The sequence below is a fragment of the Eumetopias jubatus genome, unplaced genomic scaffold (genome assembly GCF_037043125.1).
Source record: "Eumetopias jubatus isolate StellerSeaLion01/CBP00866 unplaced genomic scaffold, mEumJub1_p1.0 scaffold_11, whole genome shotgun sequence".
NCBI lineage: Eukaryota > Metazoa > Chordata > Mammalia > Carnivora > Otariidae > Eumetopias > Eumetopias jubatus.
In genome coordinates, this window is record NW_028274817.1 from 122,916,769 (window position 1) to 122,933,614 (window position 16,846).

A 16,846-nucleotide genomic window follows, 5' to 3' on the forward strand; every position below is an offset into this window, starting at 1 on the left:
AGAGATAATTACAAGGAAGCTCTGGTGAGCTTCACACGGAGGGGGAGGCACCATGACCTCTTTTCGATGCTGTTATGGTTATGGCTGAAGTAAATTCAAGAAATTCTAGTGTCAAAGTAAGGAGTTCTCAGTTAAGGTTGAGGAAGATAAGGCTTCACAAAGGAGTTGCTTTCATTTTTTTTTTTTTTTTTTGGACATTTTCTTTTCTAATTGTACCATTTCCCTCCCATGTAAGTTTAATACCGTACTTACATTGTTTATCTTTTTATGTACCGCGTGCATATTTGTGCTTTATACATAAAAACCCTAAGATTTCTTTCACCCCTAAGATTCAGTCTTGGTCCCTTAGGGGTTCCATTGTCTCCTTTGACAGTGCATGCTGTAGTGAGAAATAGCACCATTGAACGGGCAGAGAAGAAATTTGGATAAGACAAATAAGAGAGTACTCCCATGGTCATACTGGCTGAAGCATCTTACATAGAGTGACACAATCCACACGTCTCCGTATCGACACCTACATATGGTTGTGTTTACATATACATGTCTCTTGTGTGGGCTGATGCTGTTTAGGTGTGTACTTAGGGCATTTTACTTTAAAACATGCCTAGTTCTAATTAGCAAGTAGAGTTTACATTATTCTTAACATATCCTTTTTAGTGATTCTTCACATAATTCATGGGAGGAAAAAGCACGTGCAATCCTCCAAATACTATATCAGTGACTTATTGAGTGGACAAATCTTATAGTTCATAGTGAACAAAACTGGATAGGCAACATGTAAAAAAAAAAAAAGCCTCATTAAAACCTGTTTTCCCATCCTGATTATTGAAGCAAGCATTTTTGTAGGATATGTGGATATAGTAGAAAAGTATAAATGAGAAACAAAAAGAACCAACCATAATCCTAGCACTGTGGAAACATCAGTGTAAATGTCTGAGTGTCTGAATATACACACATGTTCTGGTTGTGGTAAGAAACATGCTCAGAGCTAAGTGTCAAAAAAGAGGAGGAAGGTCCTCAAGATAGTAAGAGATACCCAACAGTGTAGTCTAGAATTTAATCTTGTTCAAAAAGAGATCTGGCCCTTGCCCCTTAGCTTCTGGAAGTGACCTCTAAGCCCTTGGAATGTCCTGAGACAGGGGTTTGCCTCTGTTTGCCTCGGGGGCTTTGGGTCACTGGGTTGTGTAACACTGTGATTTAGAGTGGGGGTGCTGGGCATGCCAGAAAACCTAACAAAGTGACAGAAGGTAAGGGCTTTGGGTCATGCGGTAGTAGCTTGTCTTCCTGAGTGGCCGGAGACTGAGGTCAGCCACATGGTCAGTCTGTCATTCTTACATGATGGAGTCTCCATAAAAACTCTAGACCCCAAATCTCAGGTGAGTGTTCCTGCATGGCAGTAATCCCTGTGATTTGTCACACATCAGTGCTGGGAATATAATACTGTCCATGTCTCCAAAGAGGGAGAGGATACCTGGAAGCTCTGCATTTGCAGTTTTCCCACATGCATCTCTGTACATCTTTTCCCTCTGCTGATTTCCATGTGTACTCTTTCACTATAGTAAATCATAACTGGGAGAAAACCAGCTTTCTGTGAGATCTGTGAGTCCTTCTGTAGAATTATAGAGTGGTCTGGGGAAACCCCCCAGATCTTGCAATTAGCATCAGAAGTGATAACAATCTGGGGCGCCTGGGTGGCTCAGTCGGCTAAGCATCTGCCTTCAGCTCAGGTCATGATCTCAGGGTCTTGGGATCGAGCCCCACACTGGGCTCTATGCTCAGCAGGGTGTTTGCTTCTCCCTCTGCCCTTTTCCTGTTCATGCTTGCACTCACACGCTCCCTTTCTGAAATAAATAAATAAAATCTTAAAAAAAAAAAAAGTGATAACAGTCTTGAGGCCTGCTCCCTCTACCTTGGTGGTTGGCTGACTTTGCATGGGCGTGCAGTCGAATGCAAGGGGAGGCCACAGGAGGGGGTCAAAGTCAGGAGGTGGGATGTGGTGAGAAGGACATAATGCATGGCTCCAGCCAAGAGGCCAGAGACCATTCCTGGGGGTTTCCTCGTGCAAGCATTGTTAATCAGGGCTGGAACTTGTGTACTCTCCATGGCAGGGTGAATGGATGGACTAACTCTGTTTTAACAAGCTGGATGCAGGGGCGTGGAGACCATCATCTAGTGCTAGTGAATATGCTAGAAAACACACTCAGTACCAGGGAGAAGATGTGGCTGTGGGCGTCGTATTCAGTGGGAGCTTCCTGGAGGAGGTAGGCTTCAGCTTGGAGGTTGAGTGATATTTGGGGTGGCCACTTGGAGAATAGGGGCTTGCAGGAGTGAATGTTCAAGACACTGATGTTTAGGGAATGCTTAGAGTGCAGGGCATAGACCTTTCTTTTTTGGGGGTGGGTGGGAGTGGGCCCATGTAGTAGAGTGACAAAGACAAATTTGAGAAGTCTGTGGGTGATCTTGAGTCTTTGGGTAAAGAATCTAGGTTCTCTCACACCTGTTTTATTACTTACTGTCTTTATGGCCTTGGGAAAATTAGTTTCTTCATTTGATAAAATGGTCTGTTAATATTTCATTTAGAGAGCTCTTGTGAAATGTAAGTAAGAAATATATATAAAATATTTATTACTTTCCCTCACACCTTGGAGATGCTCAAAATATGGGTTTCCTTTTATCCCAACCAAGAATAACCTGAAGGTTTAAGCAGGAGAGTTCTATGAGAAATATGGTATTTAAGGATTTTTTTCTGGGAGAAAATAACAAAGATAAAGTTGAATTAGAAATCAATTGAAAACAAAAAAGGAACTCAATAAAAAAAGAAAGAAATACCACGTTAGGTATTTTGAAAACTGATACTTTAAAAAAAAAAAATCCCATGGTCACACAACACAAGAAATGATTAACAGTGGAGAAACGAAACAGATGCGGCCTTTACCAAGTGACCCTGGTTAACATCGTTAGTGATGAGTCATATGGAAATCATGGACTCCTAATAGGACATGGTGAGAAGGGCACCTCACCTCTGAGGACTTCTTCTCCAGAACCCATATCTGCATTTTCATCATTAGAAAGCATCAGACAAATCCAGGTTGAGGGATATTCTAAAAAAATATCTGTCAAGCTTACAAAAAGCAAGGAAATTCTGAGAAATTGTCATGGTGCAGAGGAGACTAAGAGGTATAATAACTAAATGCAATGTAGTGTCCTGGATGGGATCCTGGAAGAGAAAAATCTCATTATTGGAAAAACTGGGGAAATCCTCGTAAAGTTTATAAATACAGTTAATAGTAATGTCCCAAAGTTGGTTGCATAGTTTGGACAAGCAAGCCATGGTTGTGTAAGATGTTAACATTGGGGGAAACTGGGTAAAGATCATATGGGAAATCTCCATGCTAACTTTACAACTTTCCTGTAAATCTAAAATCTTTCCAATATAAAGAACTTCACTAAGAATGCCAAACAAAACAAAAAGTGTTAAAAAAAAGAAAAATTACTCCTATACTTTGTATAGGCCATACAAAGAAATTTACTGCCAGGTAGACCGCTCTAATCAAGAGCTCCAGTATCTGAGGGCAGAAGAAGATGGACATACCAGCTCAAGAAGAGAGAAAGAGAATTTTCCCTTCCTCTGCCTTTTTGTTCCATTCAAGCCCCTAATGGATTAGATGAGGCCCACCCACATTGGTGAAGGTGGATCTTCTTTACTCACGCTACTGATTCAAATGTTAATCTCTTGCAGAAACACCCTCACAGACACACCAAGAAGTAACATTCTATCAGCTGTCTGGGCATCCCTTAGACTGGTCAAGTTGACACATAGAATTAACCATCACATCAACATCTAAACGAAACAATACATGCTTTCTAAAGAGCCACTTAAAGGGAGCAGCATCCTTTGGTTTTGTGGAACATGGAGTTTGATAGGGCCTATGGGTTTAATGCCATATGGCCTTGCTTCATTGAGGGGGATGAAGATCATCATCAAAGGAGGAAAGAGACAAAGAGGGAGAATAGGAGATGGAAGTCTTTAAAGGGGAGCATCTCTACAAGGGAACAAAGATCTGGAGGATTAAAAGCTGTGAAATGTGTGAAGTCTGTCCCCCTTTATCTCACTTATGATATCTTCAGTAAAGTCTACAAAACAAATTGACAAAACATACTTTGGGTGGCTGGATTTCCCATAGAGATTGGTGAGGGAGACAAATTGTGCATGCCATGTGTATTGCATGTTGGATGGCTCAGATGAGGGGGTATGTTCTGGGTTGTTGATGTAGTAAAATTGTCTAGAAGGAGTGCTCCTTGGTTTATACCTTCCTATTATTTCATGGCATCATGGTTGACTTAATGTGTCACAGTTTTTGACTTCTGTGCAGTGAAGAGGGTTGACCTAGGAAACACCGATTTTACCTGCTTCCATCACTACCACAAAGTTGGCTAGTGTGCTTGTGTTCTTAAATTGTGTTTTTGTCCTGCCTCCTAGCAGGGCATGATGCCACCTAGTTGGTGCAATTTCCATGAAAGTAGACAGTACCCTCAGGTCCCAGACCAACTAGATTCTAACACCCAGGAACATCTCTTCCTTTACTGTTTGATCCATTTCAGGGACATTTCATTCTGTTGTAATTACCCAGTCTACATTCTGGGATAAAAATGAGTATACCCAGAAACATTGCACAAGTTGACCATATAAGGTGCAAACTATGGAAAATTCTCATAGGCAGGAAAATATTATTCTTTCCTCTAGCACTGTTGAAAACCTCCAGATTTAGGCATGGTTCAGGCAGCATGGGTTCACCTGAGAGCTTGTAGGAAATGTAGAATCTCAGGTCCCTTCCCCGCCAAGATCTATGGAATCAGAATCTATAATTTTAACAAGACCCCTAGTGGATTTGTGTGCACATTAATGTTTGAGAAGCTCTGCTCCACCATAAGAAATGTGAAAGCTCAGCTGCCCCCACCAATGAAGGGAGAAGGAATCAAAGGAGACCAGAGTTTGTACTTGAGAATCTGACTCTGGGGTTGAAAAAGCAGATTTCTAACTCCTCGCTTCTTTTTTTTCTGAGCGTCTCAGAGGAGTTTCACCCTAAGACCAAGATGTCAGTTTAACATAAGGACTCTTATTCAAACACCAAGTGAGAAAGGCGATCCTTTCCTCCCCTTTTCTAAAACCAGCAAATAGCTGTCAGAACCAAAGGATTTTTTTTTTTTTTTAGGTGAGTTCTCTCCTGAATATAAATATAGTCCGCTTGTGTGCTAGGAGAAAGGGCTTTGCTCTTTCTGGGACCTCTTCATTTGTTTTATCTGCAGTCTCCAGTCATGGAGGTATGGAGGGCTACAAATCGTGTTTGATATTCAATTTTCCTCCTGTTCCTTTTCCTTTTAAGCTAGTATCATTGGAAAGCCCAGAGGAGAATGTTGTGGGAAGAGGCTCGATCTGTGTAAAGGACAAATAGAATTGTCCACGTCTCAGCATTTCTCTGTAACTTTCAATCATGGTCAAATTAAGAATGATCTATGGCCCACAGTATTCACATTGAATTTAAATGACCTAATATATTTTAAAGCCCATTTTATGTGGTTACTGCTTTAATTGATAGCCTCAGTGATAAGATATAACAGGGGTGCCTGGGTGGCTCAGTCGGTTAAGCGTCTGCCTTCGGCTCAGGTCATGATTCCAGGGTCCTGGATTCGAGTCCTGCATCGGGCTCCATGCTCCGCGGGAAGCCTGCTTCTCCCTCTCCCACTCCCCCTGCTTGTGTTCCTGCTCTCGCTATGTCTCTGTCTGTCAAATAAATAAATAAAATCTTTAAAAAAAGAAAAAAAAAAGTCTGCCTTCGGCTCAGGTCATGATCCCCGCGTCCTGGGATCAAGGCTCGAGTCCGGCTCCCTTTTAGCTGGGGGCCTGCTGCTTCCTCTCCTCCCTGCTTCTGCTCTCTCTTGCTATCTCTGTCAATATCTCTGACTCTGTCTCTGAAATAAATAAATAATCTTAAAAAGAAAAGATATGATAACAGTCCATGTACATGTCAGTCCCCATCTGTAGCCACAAATTCTTAAATGTGCCATCTGTGTTTGCTGCCTTTAGACCAAGACTGTAGAGGCAACTCTTAATGTATCTCCTCTTTGTCAAATATCCAATTAGTGCATATACATTCTAAACCTAGAAAGTGTCTATATGCATAAAGAATGCAATGACAATCTACAATGCTCCTACCACTGGAATGACTGAGGTTTACGTTTCATAGTACAACCTTCCGTACTGCCTTCATTATAGCAAGACCTGGAAAATGTTCTTCCACAACATGGGATCCTTAGATAAAACATCTTTGTGAAATAAAAAAAATTTATATATTGTTCATATCTTTCTGTACAAATTCATAATATCCTTTGATATCATTGTTACTAGCCAGACATGACTTACATTTGTGAATGTTACACATTTTGTCCCATCTCTCTGACGTTATTGGGCACTTAACTTGTCAATGAGTCTTCATAGATTTTATTTTTTTAAATTGTCATCTTTCTTAATACGGTTTTCTCTGTTTTTTTTTTGTTTTTTGTTTTTTGTTTTTCTGACCATTCAGATTTCCTCCCTCCATCTTTTTTCCCCACTCTTTAATTAATGTTTCCTAGTTGTTATAGCTTGAAAACAGGTAAAATACAGATACATTCCACTTTAAAGCCCATAAAGAAAAATACTAAAATATTTGTTTATAAAGACCCCCCCAAAAATGGAAAAAATATAAAAGTGTAAATGTAAAACCCTGTCTCATTCCCAGCTTTCTTGCAAGTTCTTCCTCCAAATTTCCACTATGCTGGGGTAATGACCCCTTGGGTCTATGTTCTACCAGACTTTTTAGTAAGCACATGCAATATAGTGTCAGCACATACAGTGTATTTTTCCAATAATATGGAATCACCCCAAAGATTCTGCTCTGTGTACATCTTCGATATCTTTGTTTTCAGTGCACTCAGATGGGGTTATACTGTGATAATCACACTTACATGCCCTTGGACATTGAAGCCCTTGGAAACATCTGCGCACTTGTGTGCATCTCAGTCTTGGACACATTCAAACAGCTCTTGGGAAGTGCCAGAAGTCCCCCCACAATCCATCACTTTGTGTGCACAGAGGAGATGACCAGCTGAATACAGGCAGAGATGTGTGTGCCAGGGCCATATTTCTCCTGTGAAGAACAGAAGCCCCCTTTCTGACCTAGACCCAGAAGGTAAGCACTGCCATCTGCTTTTTCCCTTTCAGTAGAGCGTGTCTCACGTTTGAGTGGGCACTGTGTGCATCATCTCTTCTTAATTCTAGAGGCAGTGACAATTCTGTGGAGGAGAGCTACTTTCCCAAGAGTCTTCAGGTCGCCTAATTCCACATACCTAGGAAGGCAAGACGGTAGCATCTAATTCCACATTAACTAGGAAGGCAAGAAGGTAGCATGGGGCAATAGTCCATGGTGGTAAAAAAAAAAAAACAAAAAAACAATGGAGATGGGTTTCAGAAGACTCACAGAAGGATCACTGTGAAAGGATCACACCTGTTGGAGGATCAAAATCCAGAATTCTCTGTGGCCACTCTTTGCCCAAGATGTGGGAGGTTCTATGTCTCTGTTAAATCTATATAATTAACGGAGCGACGTAAAACTTTCTGGATAGTACTGGTAGCTTTGAACTAACTAACTTTCTTTCTTTCTTTCTTTCTTTCTTTCTTTCTTTCTTTCTTTCTTTCTTTCTTTCTTTCTCTCTCTCTCTCTCTCTCTCTCTTTCTTTCTTTCTTTCTTTCTTTCTTTCTTTTTCTTTCTTTCTTTCTTCTTTTTCTCACCTGTGTTCCTTTTGAGTTGTGCAACCATGGCCTTAGGTCATAAAACCTGAATGGCTGAGAATGGATGTGTTTAACTGTTTTATTGAGGGAGAATAAAATATTCATGTTTGCCTCAAGTGTCAGTGTGTTTGATGCTTTGTTAAGTGTTGAAAATGTGGTACCATTTAAGAGCACTTAAGACTCCTGTGGAAAGGCACTTTATCTTTATTGGTGAAATGCCAACATCCTACATTTGAGTCTTAGACCTTGTCAGTGGAGATCACCAAGTACCCACTGAATATTTCTAGCACTAATAAAAACATGGTTTTCCAGAATGCCAAGGTTTTGTTCCTCACCTACCTCTCTGAACGCATAGTATTTAGGGTGAATGTTGACTGCTTTCTCAGCTCCTTACGCTAGAAAAAGTCTTTGCCTAAAATTTTCATTCAGTCCCAAGTCTGTGAACTACAACAACGAAACCCAAATAACAAAAATGAAACGGTTTGGCCTAAGGCTGAAATACATCTTTGAGTCACAGCTCCCTGGGTAGAAAGACTTTCTGCTGAGATGAAAGAAACCTTTAAAATATTTTAGATATTAAAGTAATTGCTGAAATGATAATTGGCAAAAGAAGAAATGTTCTATTATTCTCTTAAATATTTTAGAAGTGCTAGTGATTGATTAAGACTCTGGAGATGTGTAGGTGGTAGCACAATTTGGAAATAGATATATGAAAGCCTTCCAATATACGTGCAGTAAAAAGCCACACGTAGCGTCCGGCATCTGTTAAGAGTTCAATTATTCAATAAATAGTAGATAGTATGGCACCTTGTTGGGACTTTTCGGTACACAGACATAAATGTGAGCCTGTAATAACTGAACAGTGTTGATGAGGTGTTTGTTTATGTGTATTACAGTCAAACCTTGAATAATGTGGGGGTTCAGGGAGCCAACCCCGACACATACAGTTGAACATCCTCGTATAACTTTGACTCCCCAAAAACTTAACTACCAATAGCCTACCATTGATCAGAAGCCTTACCGACCACATAAACAGTCAATTAACATATTTTGTATATGTGTTATATACTGTATTCCTACAATAATAAAAAAAAGTGACTACGAAAATCATAAGGAAGAGAAAAATAGATTTATAGAACTGTACCGTATTTTTTGAAAAAGCACAAAAAGTGGACCCGTGACGTTCAAACGTGTGCTGTTTATAGGTCAGCTGTAGTGTTCTTTGGCTGCTAGAGCAAAGTCCTACAAACTGGTGGCTTACGATGACGGAAATTTATTGTCTCCTAGATCAGGAAGCCAAAAGTCCAAAAGCCAAGGTGTCAGCAGGGACATGTTCCCTCTGGAAACCCTAACAAACCCTCCTTCTGCCCTGTGTGTCTCTCTGTGACCTCTTTTCTTATAAGGATTTGGGGCCCACCCTAAATTCCGGATGATTTCATCTCCAGATCCCTAACGAATTACATCTGCAAAGACCTTTCTTCCAAATAAGGTCACATTCTGAGATTCTGGGTAGACATCAATTTTTAGGAAGCCCTATTCATCCTTAGGATATCTGGGGGTGGGGGTGGGGCGGATAAGAAGATGCCGTCCCAAAATATGCCACTTTGGCATAAGGTTATTTTGAGCTGAAGGCAATGAAGAAGTAGCAGGTGCAGAAAGAGCGCTGTGCCGTCCCACTGTCTGCCCTAAAGCAGGGCATCCATTTGCCTTCATGAGGGTATATCCCCCCCCTCCCCCGTACCCGGAGAACAGCCTTATCACTGGAGACAGATCAACAAACAAAACTTACTAAAATAATCCTTATCTTCCATTAGTTTCCCCCCATATATTTACCCTCCCACAATTGACTACCCGTAGATGCCCAAACCCCTTTGCCTTTACTTGTCACTTACATACAATTCATTGTCCTTTGTTAAAATGGCATATAAGCTCCTTAGTCTAACTCCTTCTTTAGGCTCTTCTTTTGTATGAAGGACTCCATATGCACAAATAAACCCTTTCTATTGTTAATCTGTGTTTTATCAGTTTAATTCACAGGCCTCATTACTATAACGTAAGAGGGTAGAGGAAAACTTTTTCCTCCCCTGCGTATGCATGGATGCTGAACTATATCCTCAACTTCTCCCCCTGCAAAACAGAAGCGTAGAACACAGTGTCTGGAATGTGAGGATTCTGTATTACCATTCACCCCAACCCCCAACAGGGAACCGTAGCAGACCACACCAAAGTTATGCATGCCAGGCTTTAGCTCAGCCTACAGGAGACCTTGAGTAGGGACTAAATAAAGCAATTTGCATAGGCTTTCTCCCCTTCAATCCCACACTTAGACTTGGAGAGTTCCCCCTCACGGGAAAGAAAGACTTTCTTCCATGGAAAGGAGAACTGGCCCCACAGTCTAGGATAGTCACGCCAAGAGCTTCTTCACTGGGGGCTGGTACACACAGCTTGGGGTCGAGTGGGCATAGGCAACAGTGACAAATAGGCTTTCTTTACCAGGGCAGCCAAGCAGGAGGGAAGGAACCCAAAAGAGTGGGACCTCTTGCCACCGCAGCTTTGTGGAAGTAGAAATTGAGGGAGGCGTGCTTTCTTTATGAGAACACTCCCAACAACGAAAGAGGAGACTGTTCCCTTGTGATAGGACACTGAATGTCAGACACTAGAGGGAAAAAAAATTAACACAGTGATTGATCATTTCAAATAGACTTCTTCCAAGTTTGCTCAATTACGAGTAGCAGACCACGACTTCCAACCCCTGCTACCCACAGGATAATTCTTTGATGGGTCTTAGATTGTACAAAAGAGAGTTTGCAGTTTTAAGGCTTTAGGAAATTTGGTCCTGTGGTTGTCCCCAGCTTTTGGCTGATAAACAATTTCTTCCTTGTTGCCTGTAATTCAGTTATTATAAATATGACACTTTGGCCTGACCTACATAATTCTCACCAACACCTATAATTGCCATAATAACTCTTGTCCTTGTAGCATGAAAACGGCCATAGACTATATAGAAGCCAATGGGTGTGGTTGTGTGCCAATAAAACTTTATTTACAAAGCCAGACAGAAGGCCAGATTTGGCCCATGCGCCATAATGTGTCAACCCCCACTATAAACCGTAAGTCGAGCCTGAGCCTTTTATCTTCGAGGGAAGGAGAGCTTAGAGGTCCAAGATTCCAGCTCAGTGTTCTCACATTATCCCAGAATGGCTTTTATCCCTTGATTTCAATGAATACAACCATACAGAAGGAAGAGCTAATCCAATGTCAATGATACCAAATGTAGAAATAATGGCATGCAAATCTTTGTGTTTTGAAAAGATCATCATGTGACTCCTTCTATAACAGCTATCTAGGATTCTTGAGTTCTTTTCATGGAATACCATCTCTAAGTGGTAACAATAAATATATCTTCAAGTGTCAGGAAATTCATATTATAATATAAGGTTATCTTCTGTAATGCTGTGGCTTCTACAACATCTTTTTAAGGAAGACTCTCCCAGGAACACACATCTCCCCCCACACTTTGGCAAGACTGTCAGTAAGGATAAAAATCTGTCTTGCCTTAGCCACAGAAGGAAGATGGCGGCTGAGTAGGAGGACCCTAGACTCCTCTCGTCCCATGAACACAACTAAGTAACTATCAAGTCATCCTAGGGCGCCTGGGTGGCTCAGTTGGTTAAGCGACTGCCTTTGGCTCAGGTCATGATCCTGGAGTCCCGGGATCGAGTCCCGCATCGGGCTCCCTGCAGGGGAGTCTGCTTCTCCCTCTGACCCTCCCCCTTCTCATGCTCTCTCTATCTCATTCTCTCTCTCAAATAAATAAATAAATAAAATATTTAAAAAAAAAAATCATCCTAAATGCCCCAGGAGCCGATCTGAGGACTGACAGAACAGACTCCACAACTAAAGGCACATCAAAGAAGCCATGAGTCTTGGGGGGGAAAGAAGTCTCCTTTGGGAATCCTTACCACTTCAAAACTTCCTAAGGAAGAAAGGCGACAAAATCATCTGCAGCTACATCCATGATAAATCATGTTCAATCCAGATAGAATAAAGAATAAACACAAATTAGGCACATTTTGTTCTCACTACCAAGCTTTAAAAGGACAGACTCCTAATAACACTTTAAGAAGACAATTTTTTAATAGATTTGAGTCCATGGAGGCTAAAGAAAAAAAAAAGTTTCTCAAAATAATTGCTTTATCTTGCTATTTTCGGTCATTTCCAACTGCTGAAGGATTTTTAAAAATCTGCCCAATTTATGACTCCCAGGTGCAAAGTTCCTTCTACAAAACAGGTTACTGAAAACCTTTCTCTTAAATTATATTTTGCTATGCACCCATTAGTGATATGAAATAGCCATATTTTTGTATATCACACATCTGGACACAGAGAAGCAGAAGTTTTCTTAAAGTTCAACAGCATAATAAATTAATGATGAGTTTTTAAAAAATGGGAGAAGGGAAATTGGATTACCCCCATTTTCTTAAGTGTAAAAGATTTCACCAGATCTCTTAAAATGAGGGATGGAACCTAGAGATAAAAAGTCACGGTTCACATAAATCAATGGAGCCAAAGAGCTGAGAACAAGTTTTCAAAAGGATGATTTTAAGCATACATTATAATCGCTTTGCCACAGTACTTACCCATTATCTGCTTTTTTTTTTTTTTTTAGTTATTACCAATTTTCTGGGACGTAATGGATAATTGTGCTTAGGAATTTGAAAGTCAAATGTGACATTTGCATAAAGGTTTCCTGTTCACCTTTGCACTTTTTAGTTTTGGCGGGATTGGCATTGCAAAAAAAAAGAAAAGTTGCTTTGTGAAGGTGGTTCTTAAATTGATATAATTCGTGTGAACCTTGACCTGAAACGGTAGCTTGCTGCGCTTTATGAGGTTTGATCTGTGCTTTAATCCTTCCCTGGGAACAAATGCTTAACTCTGCAAGGATGAAAGCGGTGGTGGGCGGCGGCCGGGGCCGGGGGGGGGGGGGGGGGGGGGGGAGTTGGTTTACCAAGGACAACGCATGAGATACACATTTCCAGGAAGGTGGCAGAAAAGAGAAAAATCTGTGCCTGTCACCCTGCACGATTACGAACTGCAGAAACACACGCATCCTGTGTACAATCACAGGGGAAAGTTCTTCCTGGCAAGCGCCGTCCATCATCCATCAGCCGCTGGATTGCAAGGGATGAGGGAGCCCAGGTCAGCGTGCCTTGACCTGTCCGAGATGAAGTCGTCGTCCTGCCTGGAAGGCTCCACTCTGTGACTACCAAACTGAGCTAATAAGCAGTTGCCGGGCCACGGAATGAAGAGAGGCGTGGTTTTGGAAGTTTGCTTTAGGCAGTTCTTGTGTATGGGCGTGCCCATAAACACATGCACACACATTTATGGATAGACATATATTTAATTAAAGAAGAGGCTGCTTGCATAAGGTGTTCACAGAGATAAGTGATGAGCTAATTTTTACTAATTTAAAAGCTTTGGGGCATGAACCTGCTTAAGAGTTGAATGTCTTGAAGGTAGCATTTTAAACATGAAAGATGTTTTTGATGGAGCAAGAGAGATTGTTAACCTACTCGCCACACGGAGGCTTCCGGAAGGGTAGGAGAGAACTGTGGAGGAAAATGATTGATCTTGTCTATCTTGGAGTGAGTCTTCGGCGTATAGGCTGGGTCCTGTCCACTGTAGCAGAAGTCCACAAAATCCTTTGCCTCCAGCAGAGCTTCTTGCCGCCTCTCTTAAATTTTCTGATTTTACACTGACTTGCTCGGTCGCAATTACGAACAGAAACAGAAATAGCAAAAGCCATTACTTTATCGGCTCTATACACTTCCATCCTGTGGTGTATAACAAATCTACCTAATTATTCCCTTTGCGTTAGACATTTTTGCTCTTAAACAGAACACGAGCTCACACGTTGACGTCCTTAGTTTTTATCTCTCCTCCTTTCAGGAGCAAGCTTCTCAGGGTACCGGTCCACGCTTGCCGTCTCCATGCACTAACTCCCATTCCCTCCTGGGCCAATTTCAGCTTGGCTTCTGGCCCTTTCATCCCTGCCCCTCAAACAGTTGTCACAAGGGCTCTAAAAATTCTGTGTCATTGATGGCAACACACCTGTTTTGTTTTGTTTTTAAAGCTTTGTTTTTATGGGATTTCTTGCCAACGTGGCCCCTTGGCCACTTCCCCATGGCGTATCATTGTTTCTTACTTTCCCTGTAACCTTTTGCAGGCTCATCCTCTTCTGCCAGAGGGTTATCTGTTATAGATGAGCAGGTCTTTGTCCTGAGCCCCCTCTTGCTCTTCCTCTGGAAATGTCTCGCCAAGCTACCGTACTCAATGCGGCAGCTTCGTGGAGAAGCACCTGTTGATGAGAGTAACAAGATGGAACACTTACAAAGTGTTCACACCACACACTCAACATACCTAATCCTCATAATATCTCTAGGAGGTAGGTCTTAATATTCTTATTGCCCGTCAACAGGTGAGAAAACCAAGGCATATAAAGATTATGGAACTTGCCCAAGGTCAACATCTAGGGTGTAGCAGAGATGGGATTTAATCTAATCTCTTTGTGCTCGTAACCATTACACTCATTACACTATCTCCTGATCTCCGGATCTGTTTATCCAGGTGCCTCTTTGTGTTTTCCAAGCTCAACACGTCTGAAACTACACAAATGAAGTCGGGAAACGCTGTTTCTCTTTGGACAAGACCACCATCCATCGGAAACCTCAGAGTCACTGCAGTGCCTCTGCAGGCATTAGAACATCTAGCCCTGGCAGGAGGAGAGACTGAACCAATGCACATGTTGTGACTTTATGCAAGTGCATTTGGGGAGCTACCATTGAGTTTAGAGCGAGGCTCCCATCCTTCAGGTCGCAAGAGGGCACTGGAGCCAAGCATCACACTGAAGTTCCCGGCGGAAAAGGACAGAGAAAACCAAGGTGTAGAGCTGAGACCTTGCCCCGAAGGAAAGTTTGAGAGAACAGCCCCCAGTCTCCTAGTGGTGAAGTGGACCCATCCTCCTTGCCTCTGTCTCATTTAGAGGCGCAGGTGTCCTGGGGTCATCTTTGTCCTGTGGAAGACCTGGAAGTTTCTGTTCTTCACCCTGTACCCCTTGCACCACCCTTATTAACGCCTCTGTACACCCCTGGAAAGCGGCAAAGTTCTGTTTCTCACATCGGCCTGGGGTAAAAGGAAATGGTCAGGAACACGGCTCCATCATATGAAAGGATATATAGAGACATCATAGAAAGGAAGGTTGGTATAGGGCATATAGGACAGCAAGAGCCAAGGGAGCAGTGCATTTTGGCAAAGTGTGATTTTTTTTTTTTCTTTTTGCACACCAGTATAAAACGGGGTTGCTAGATAAAATACAAGGCACCCATTTAAATTTGAATTTCACATCAGTATGGATGGAACATACTCTGAAAAAGAATGATCTGTTGCTTATCTGACACTCAGGTTTAACTAAGTATCCCTTATTTGTTCTTATTTGTTAAATACGGCAGCCTTAGTACGAAGTAATTCCTGCGCAATATATGGGCCTCTAGTTTCTGATCTGTGCAAGTACGTGATTGATACCAGCGGTCAGGAAGAAATATTTAAGTCATGATAACGTTTCTCTAAGACCATGCTTTTCAAACTGCGATCCACATATCCCTAGTGTATGAAACAGTGATCTGGAGTTTACAAAGTTATGGCATAAATATGGTTCCGTTCTTTGAGGTGTCAAATATGGGGAGCGGCAAGTAATTTATAGCACATTTCTGGGGAGGTATCAGTTCGACTTAAGTGGGAACTAGTTTTTCACGCATCTTTTTGGATGTGCCCATTTTTGGTAATTTCTAGTTTTCATTTTATATTGCACCCAGTATTGGGATATTCTTATAGGAGGGAGTGACAAATTTACTTGAGTGTACAAAAATAAACGTAAGATATTGAAGAAAATTTAGAAGTCATTGTTACACATCCCAAGCATCGCTGCATGCTAGAGTCATGGCATCTAAGTTGGAAAGGTTGAGAAGGATGGTTCCAGCCCAGAGATACCCACAAAATGAGATGAACAGAGTGGATCTGAATCAGCTCGGGGGTCCCATAGGATTCTAAGCCCGGGGACGAACTCATGGTCCCAGGTACAAGTGTCAGCCCTCACAATGGGAGCTTTATTTGAGAAGGAACACGGGAGCATTCTTTTTCTTGAAGGAGAGAAAATTCCTTCCCAGCGTCCTCAATGTCCATTTACTCACCACCTCATAAAAAGACAGGGTAGCCCCTGCCCCAGACAGGCCAAGCCAGCGGACAGACTTTCCTACCTCCTCAAGAGCCGGTGGTAAAACGAGGTCATTCTCTACGAAGCACGGAAATGCTGTTGGAATAATTCCGAGTTCCATTCTTGGTAGCAACAAATGGGTGATAAAATGGTTCTGTAAAAATATAGAGAGTGGCTAAGGAAGGGCAGATATAGCTATCTTGCATTTGCAATAATTGTTTGTAGACTAAAGAACAGGATGGCATTAATTAAACTAAATTAGCGCTGAGCTGCCTCCTTGTTCCCTTTCAAAGGCTTTGTGTTACATTCTGTTTTCTTGGAATTAGAGTCCTTTTATTTTTTATTTTTTTTTAAAGGAGAACAGAGTCTTCCAAGAAAAGATCTTGCTTTTCAGACCTGTAATTTAAGTTTTGCTTTTCCCATTTGAGTGTGCCCATAATTCTTGCTTCCTTTGTGTTTTCTATTGTGTGTTTATTCAGTTATATTTTTAGACACTAATTCCATAGCGCACGCCTGTCTGTTAGCAGAAGGCTGAGAGGCAGACACAGGTGCAGAATTTGTTTGAAGGATTTGTCTGCCCAGGCTCTCCAAAGAGCAATTCCTCCATCATAAAACAACGTCGTCTTGGCAAAGAGCATGGTGTACCAGGACAGAGTCTACCCAGAAACTTCCAAGTGTGGGAATCCACTGGTCTGGCTTCTGCATCCTTGCTCCCTGTCACCTCTATCACTGGCTCACAGATCAAACCC

General features: G+C 41.8%; 1 protein-coding gene across 3 annotated transcripts in view; it reads left to right on the top strand.

Moving 5' to 3' along the window:
- The window catches only part of PUDP (pseudouridine 5'-phosphatase), a 368,457-nt gene that overhangs the window by 163,108 nt on the left and 188,503 nt on the right, over nt 1-16,846 (top strand). The window contains exons 6-7 of one of the 3 annotated variants that reach the window (XR_015769495.1): nt 6,967-7,229; nt 7,319-7,622. The exons of 1 other annotated variant lie outside the window; for it this stretch is intronic. The gene's annotated coding sequence lies outside the window, so the exon portion shown is untranslated. Of the gene's footprint in view, nt 1-6,966; nt 7,624-16,846 lie in introns of those variants that run through there. One more of the 3 variants, XR_015769494.1, reaches the window with a different exon arrangement.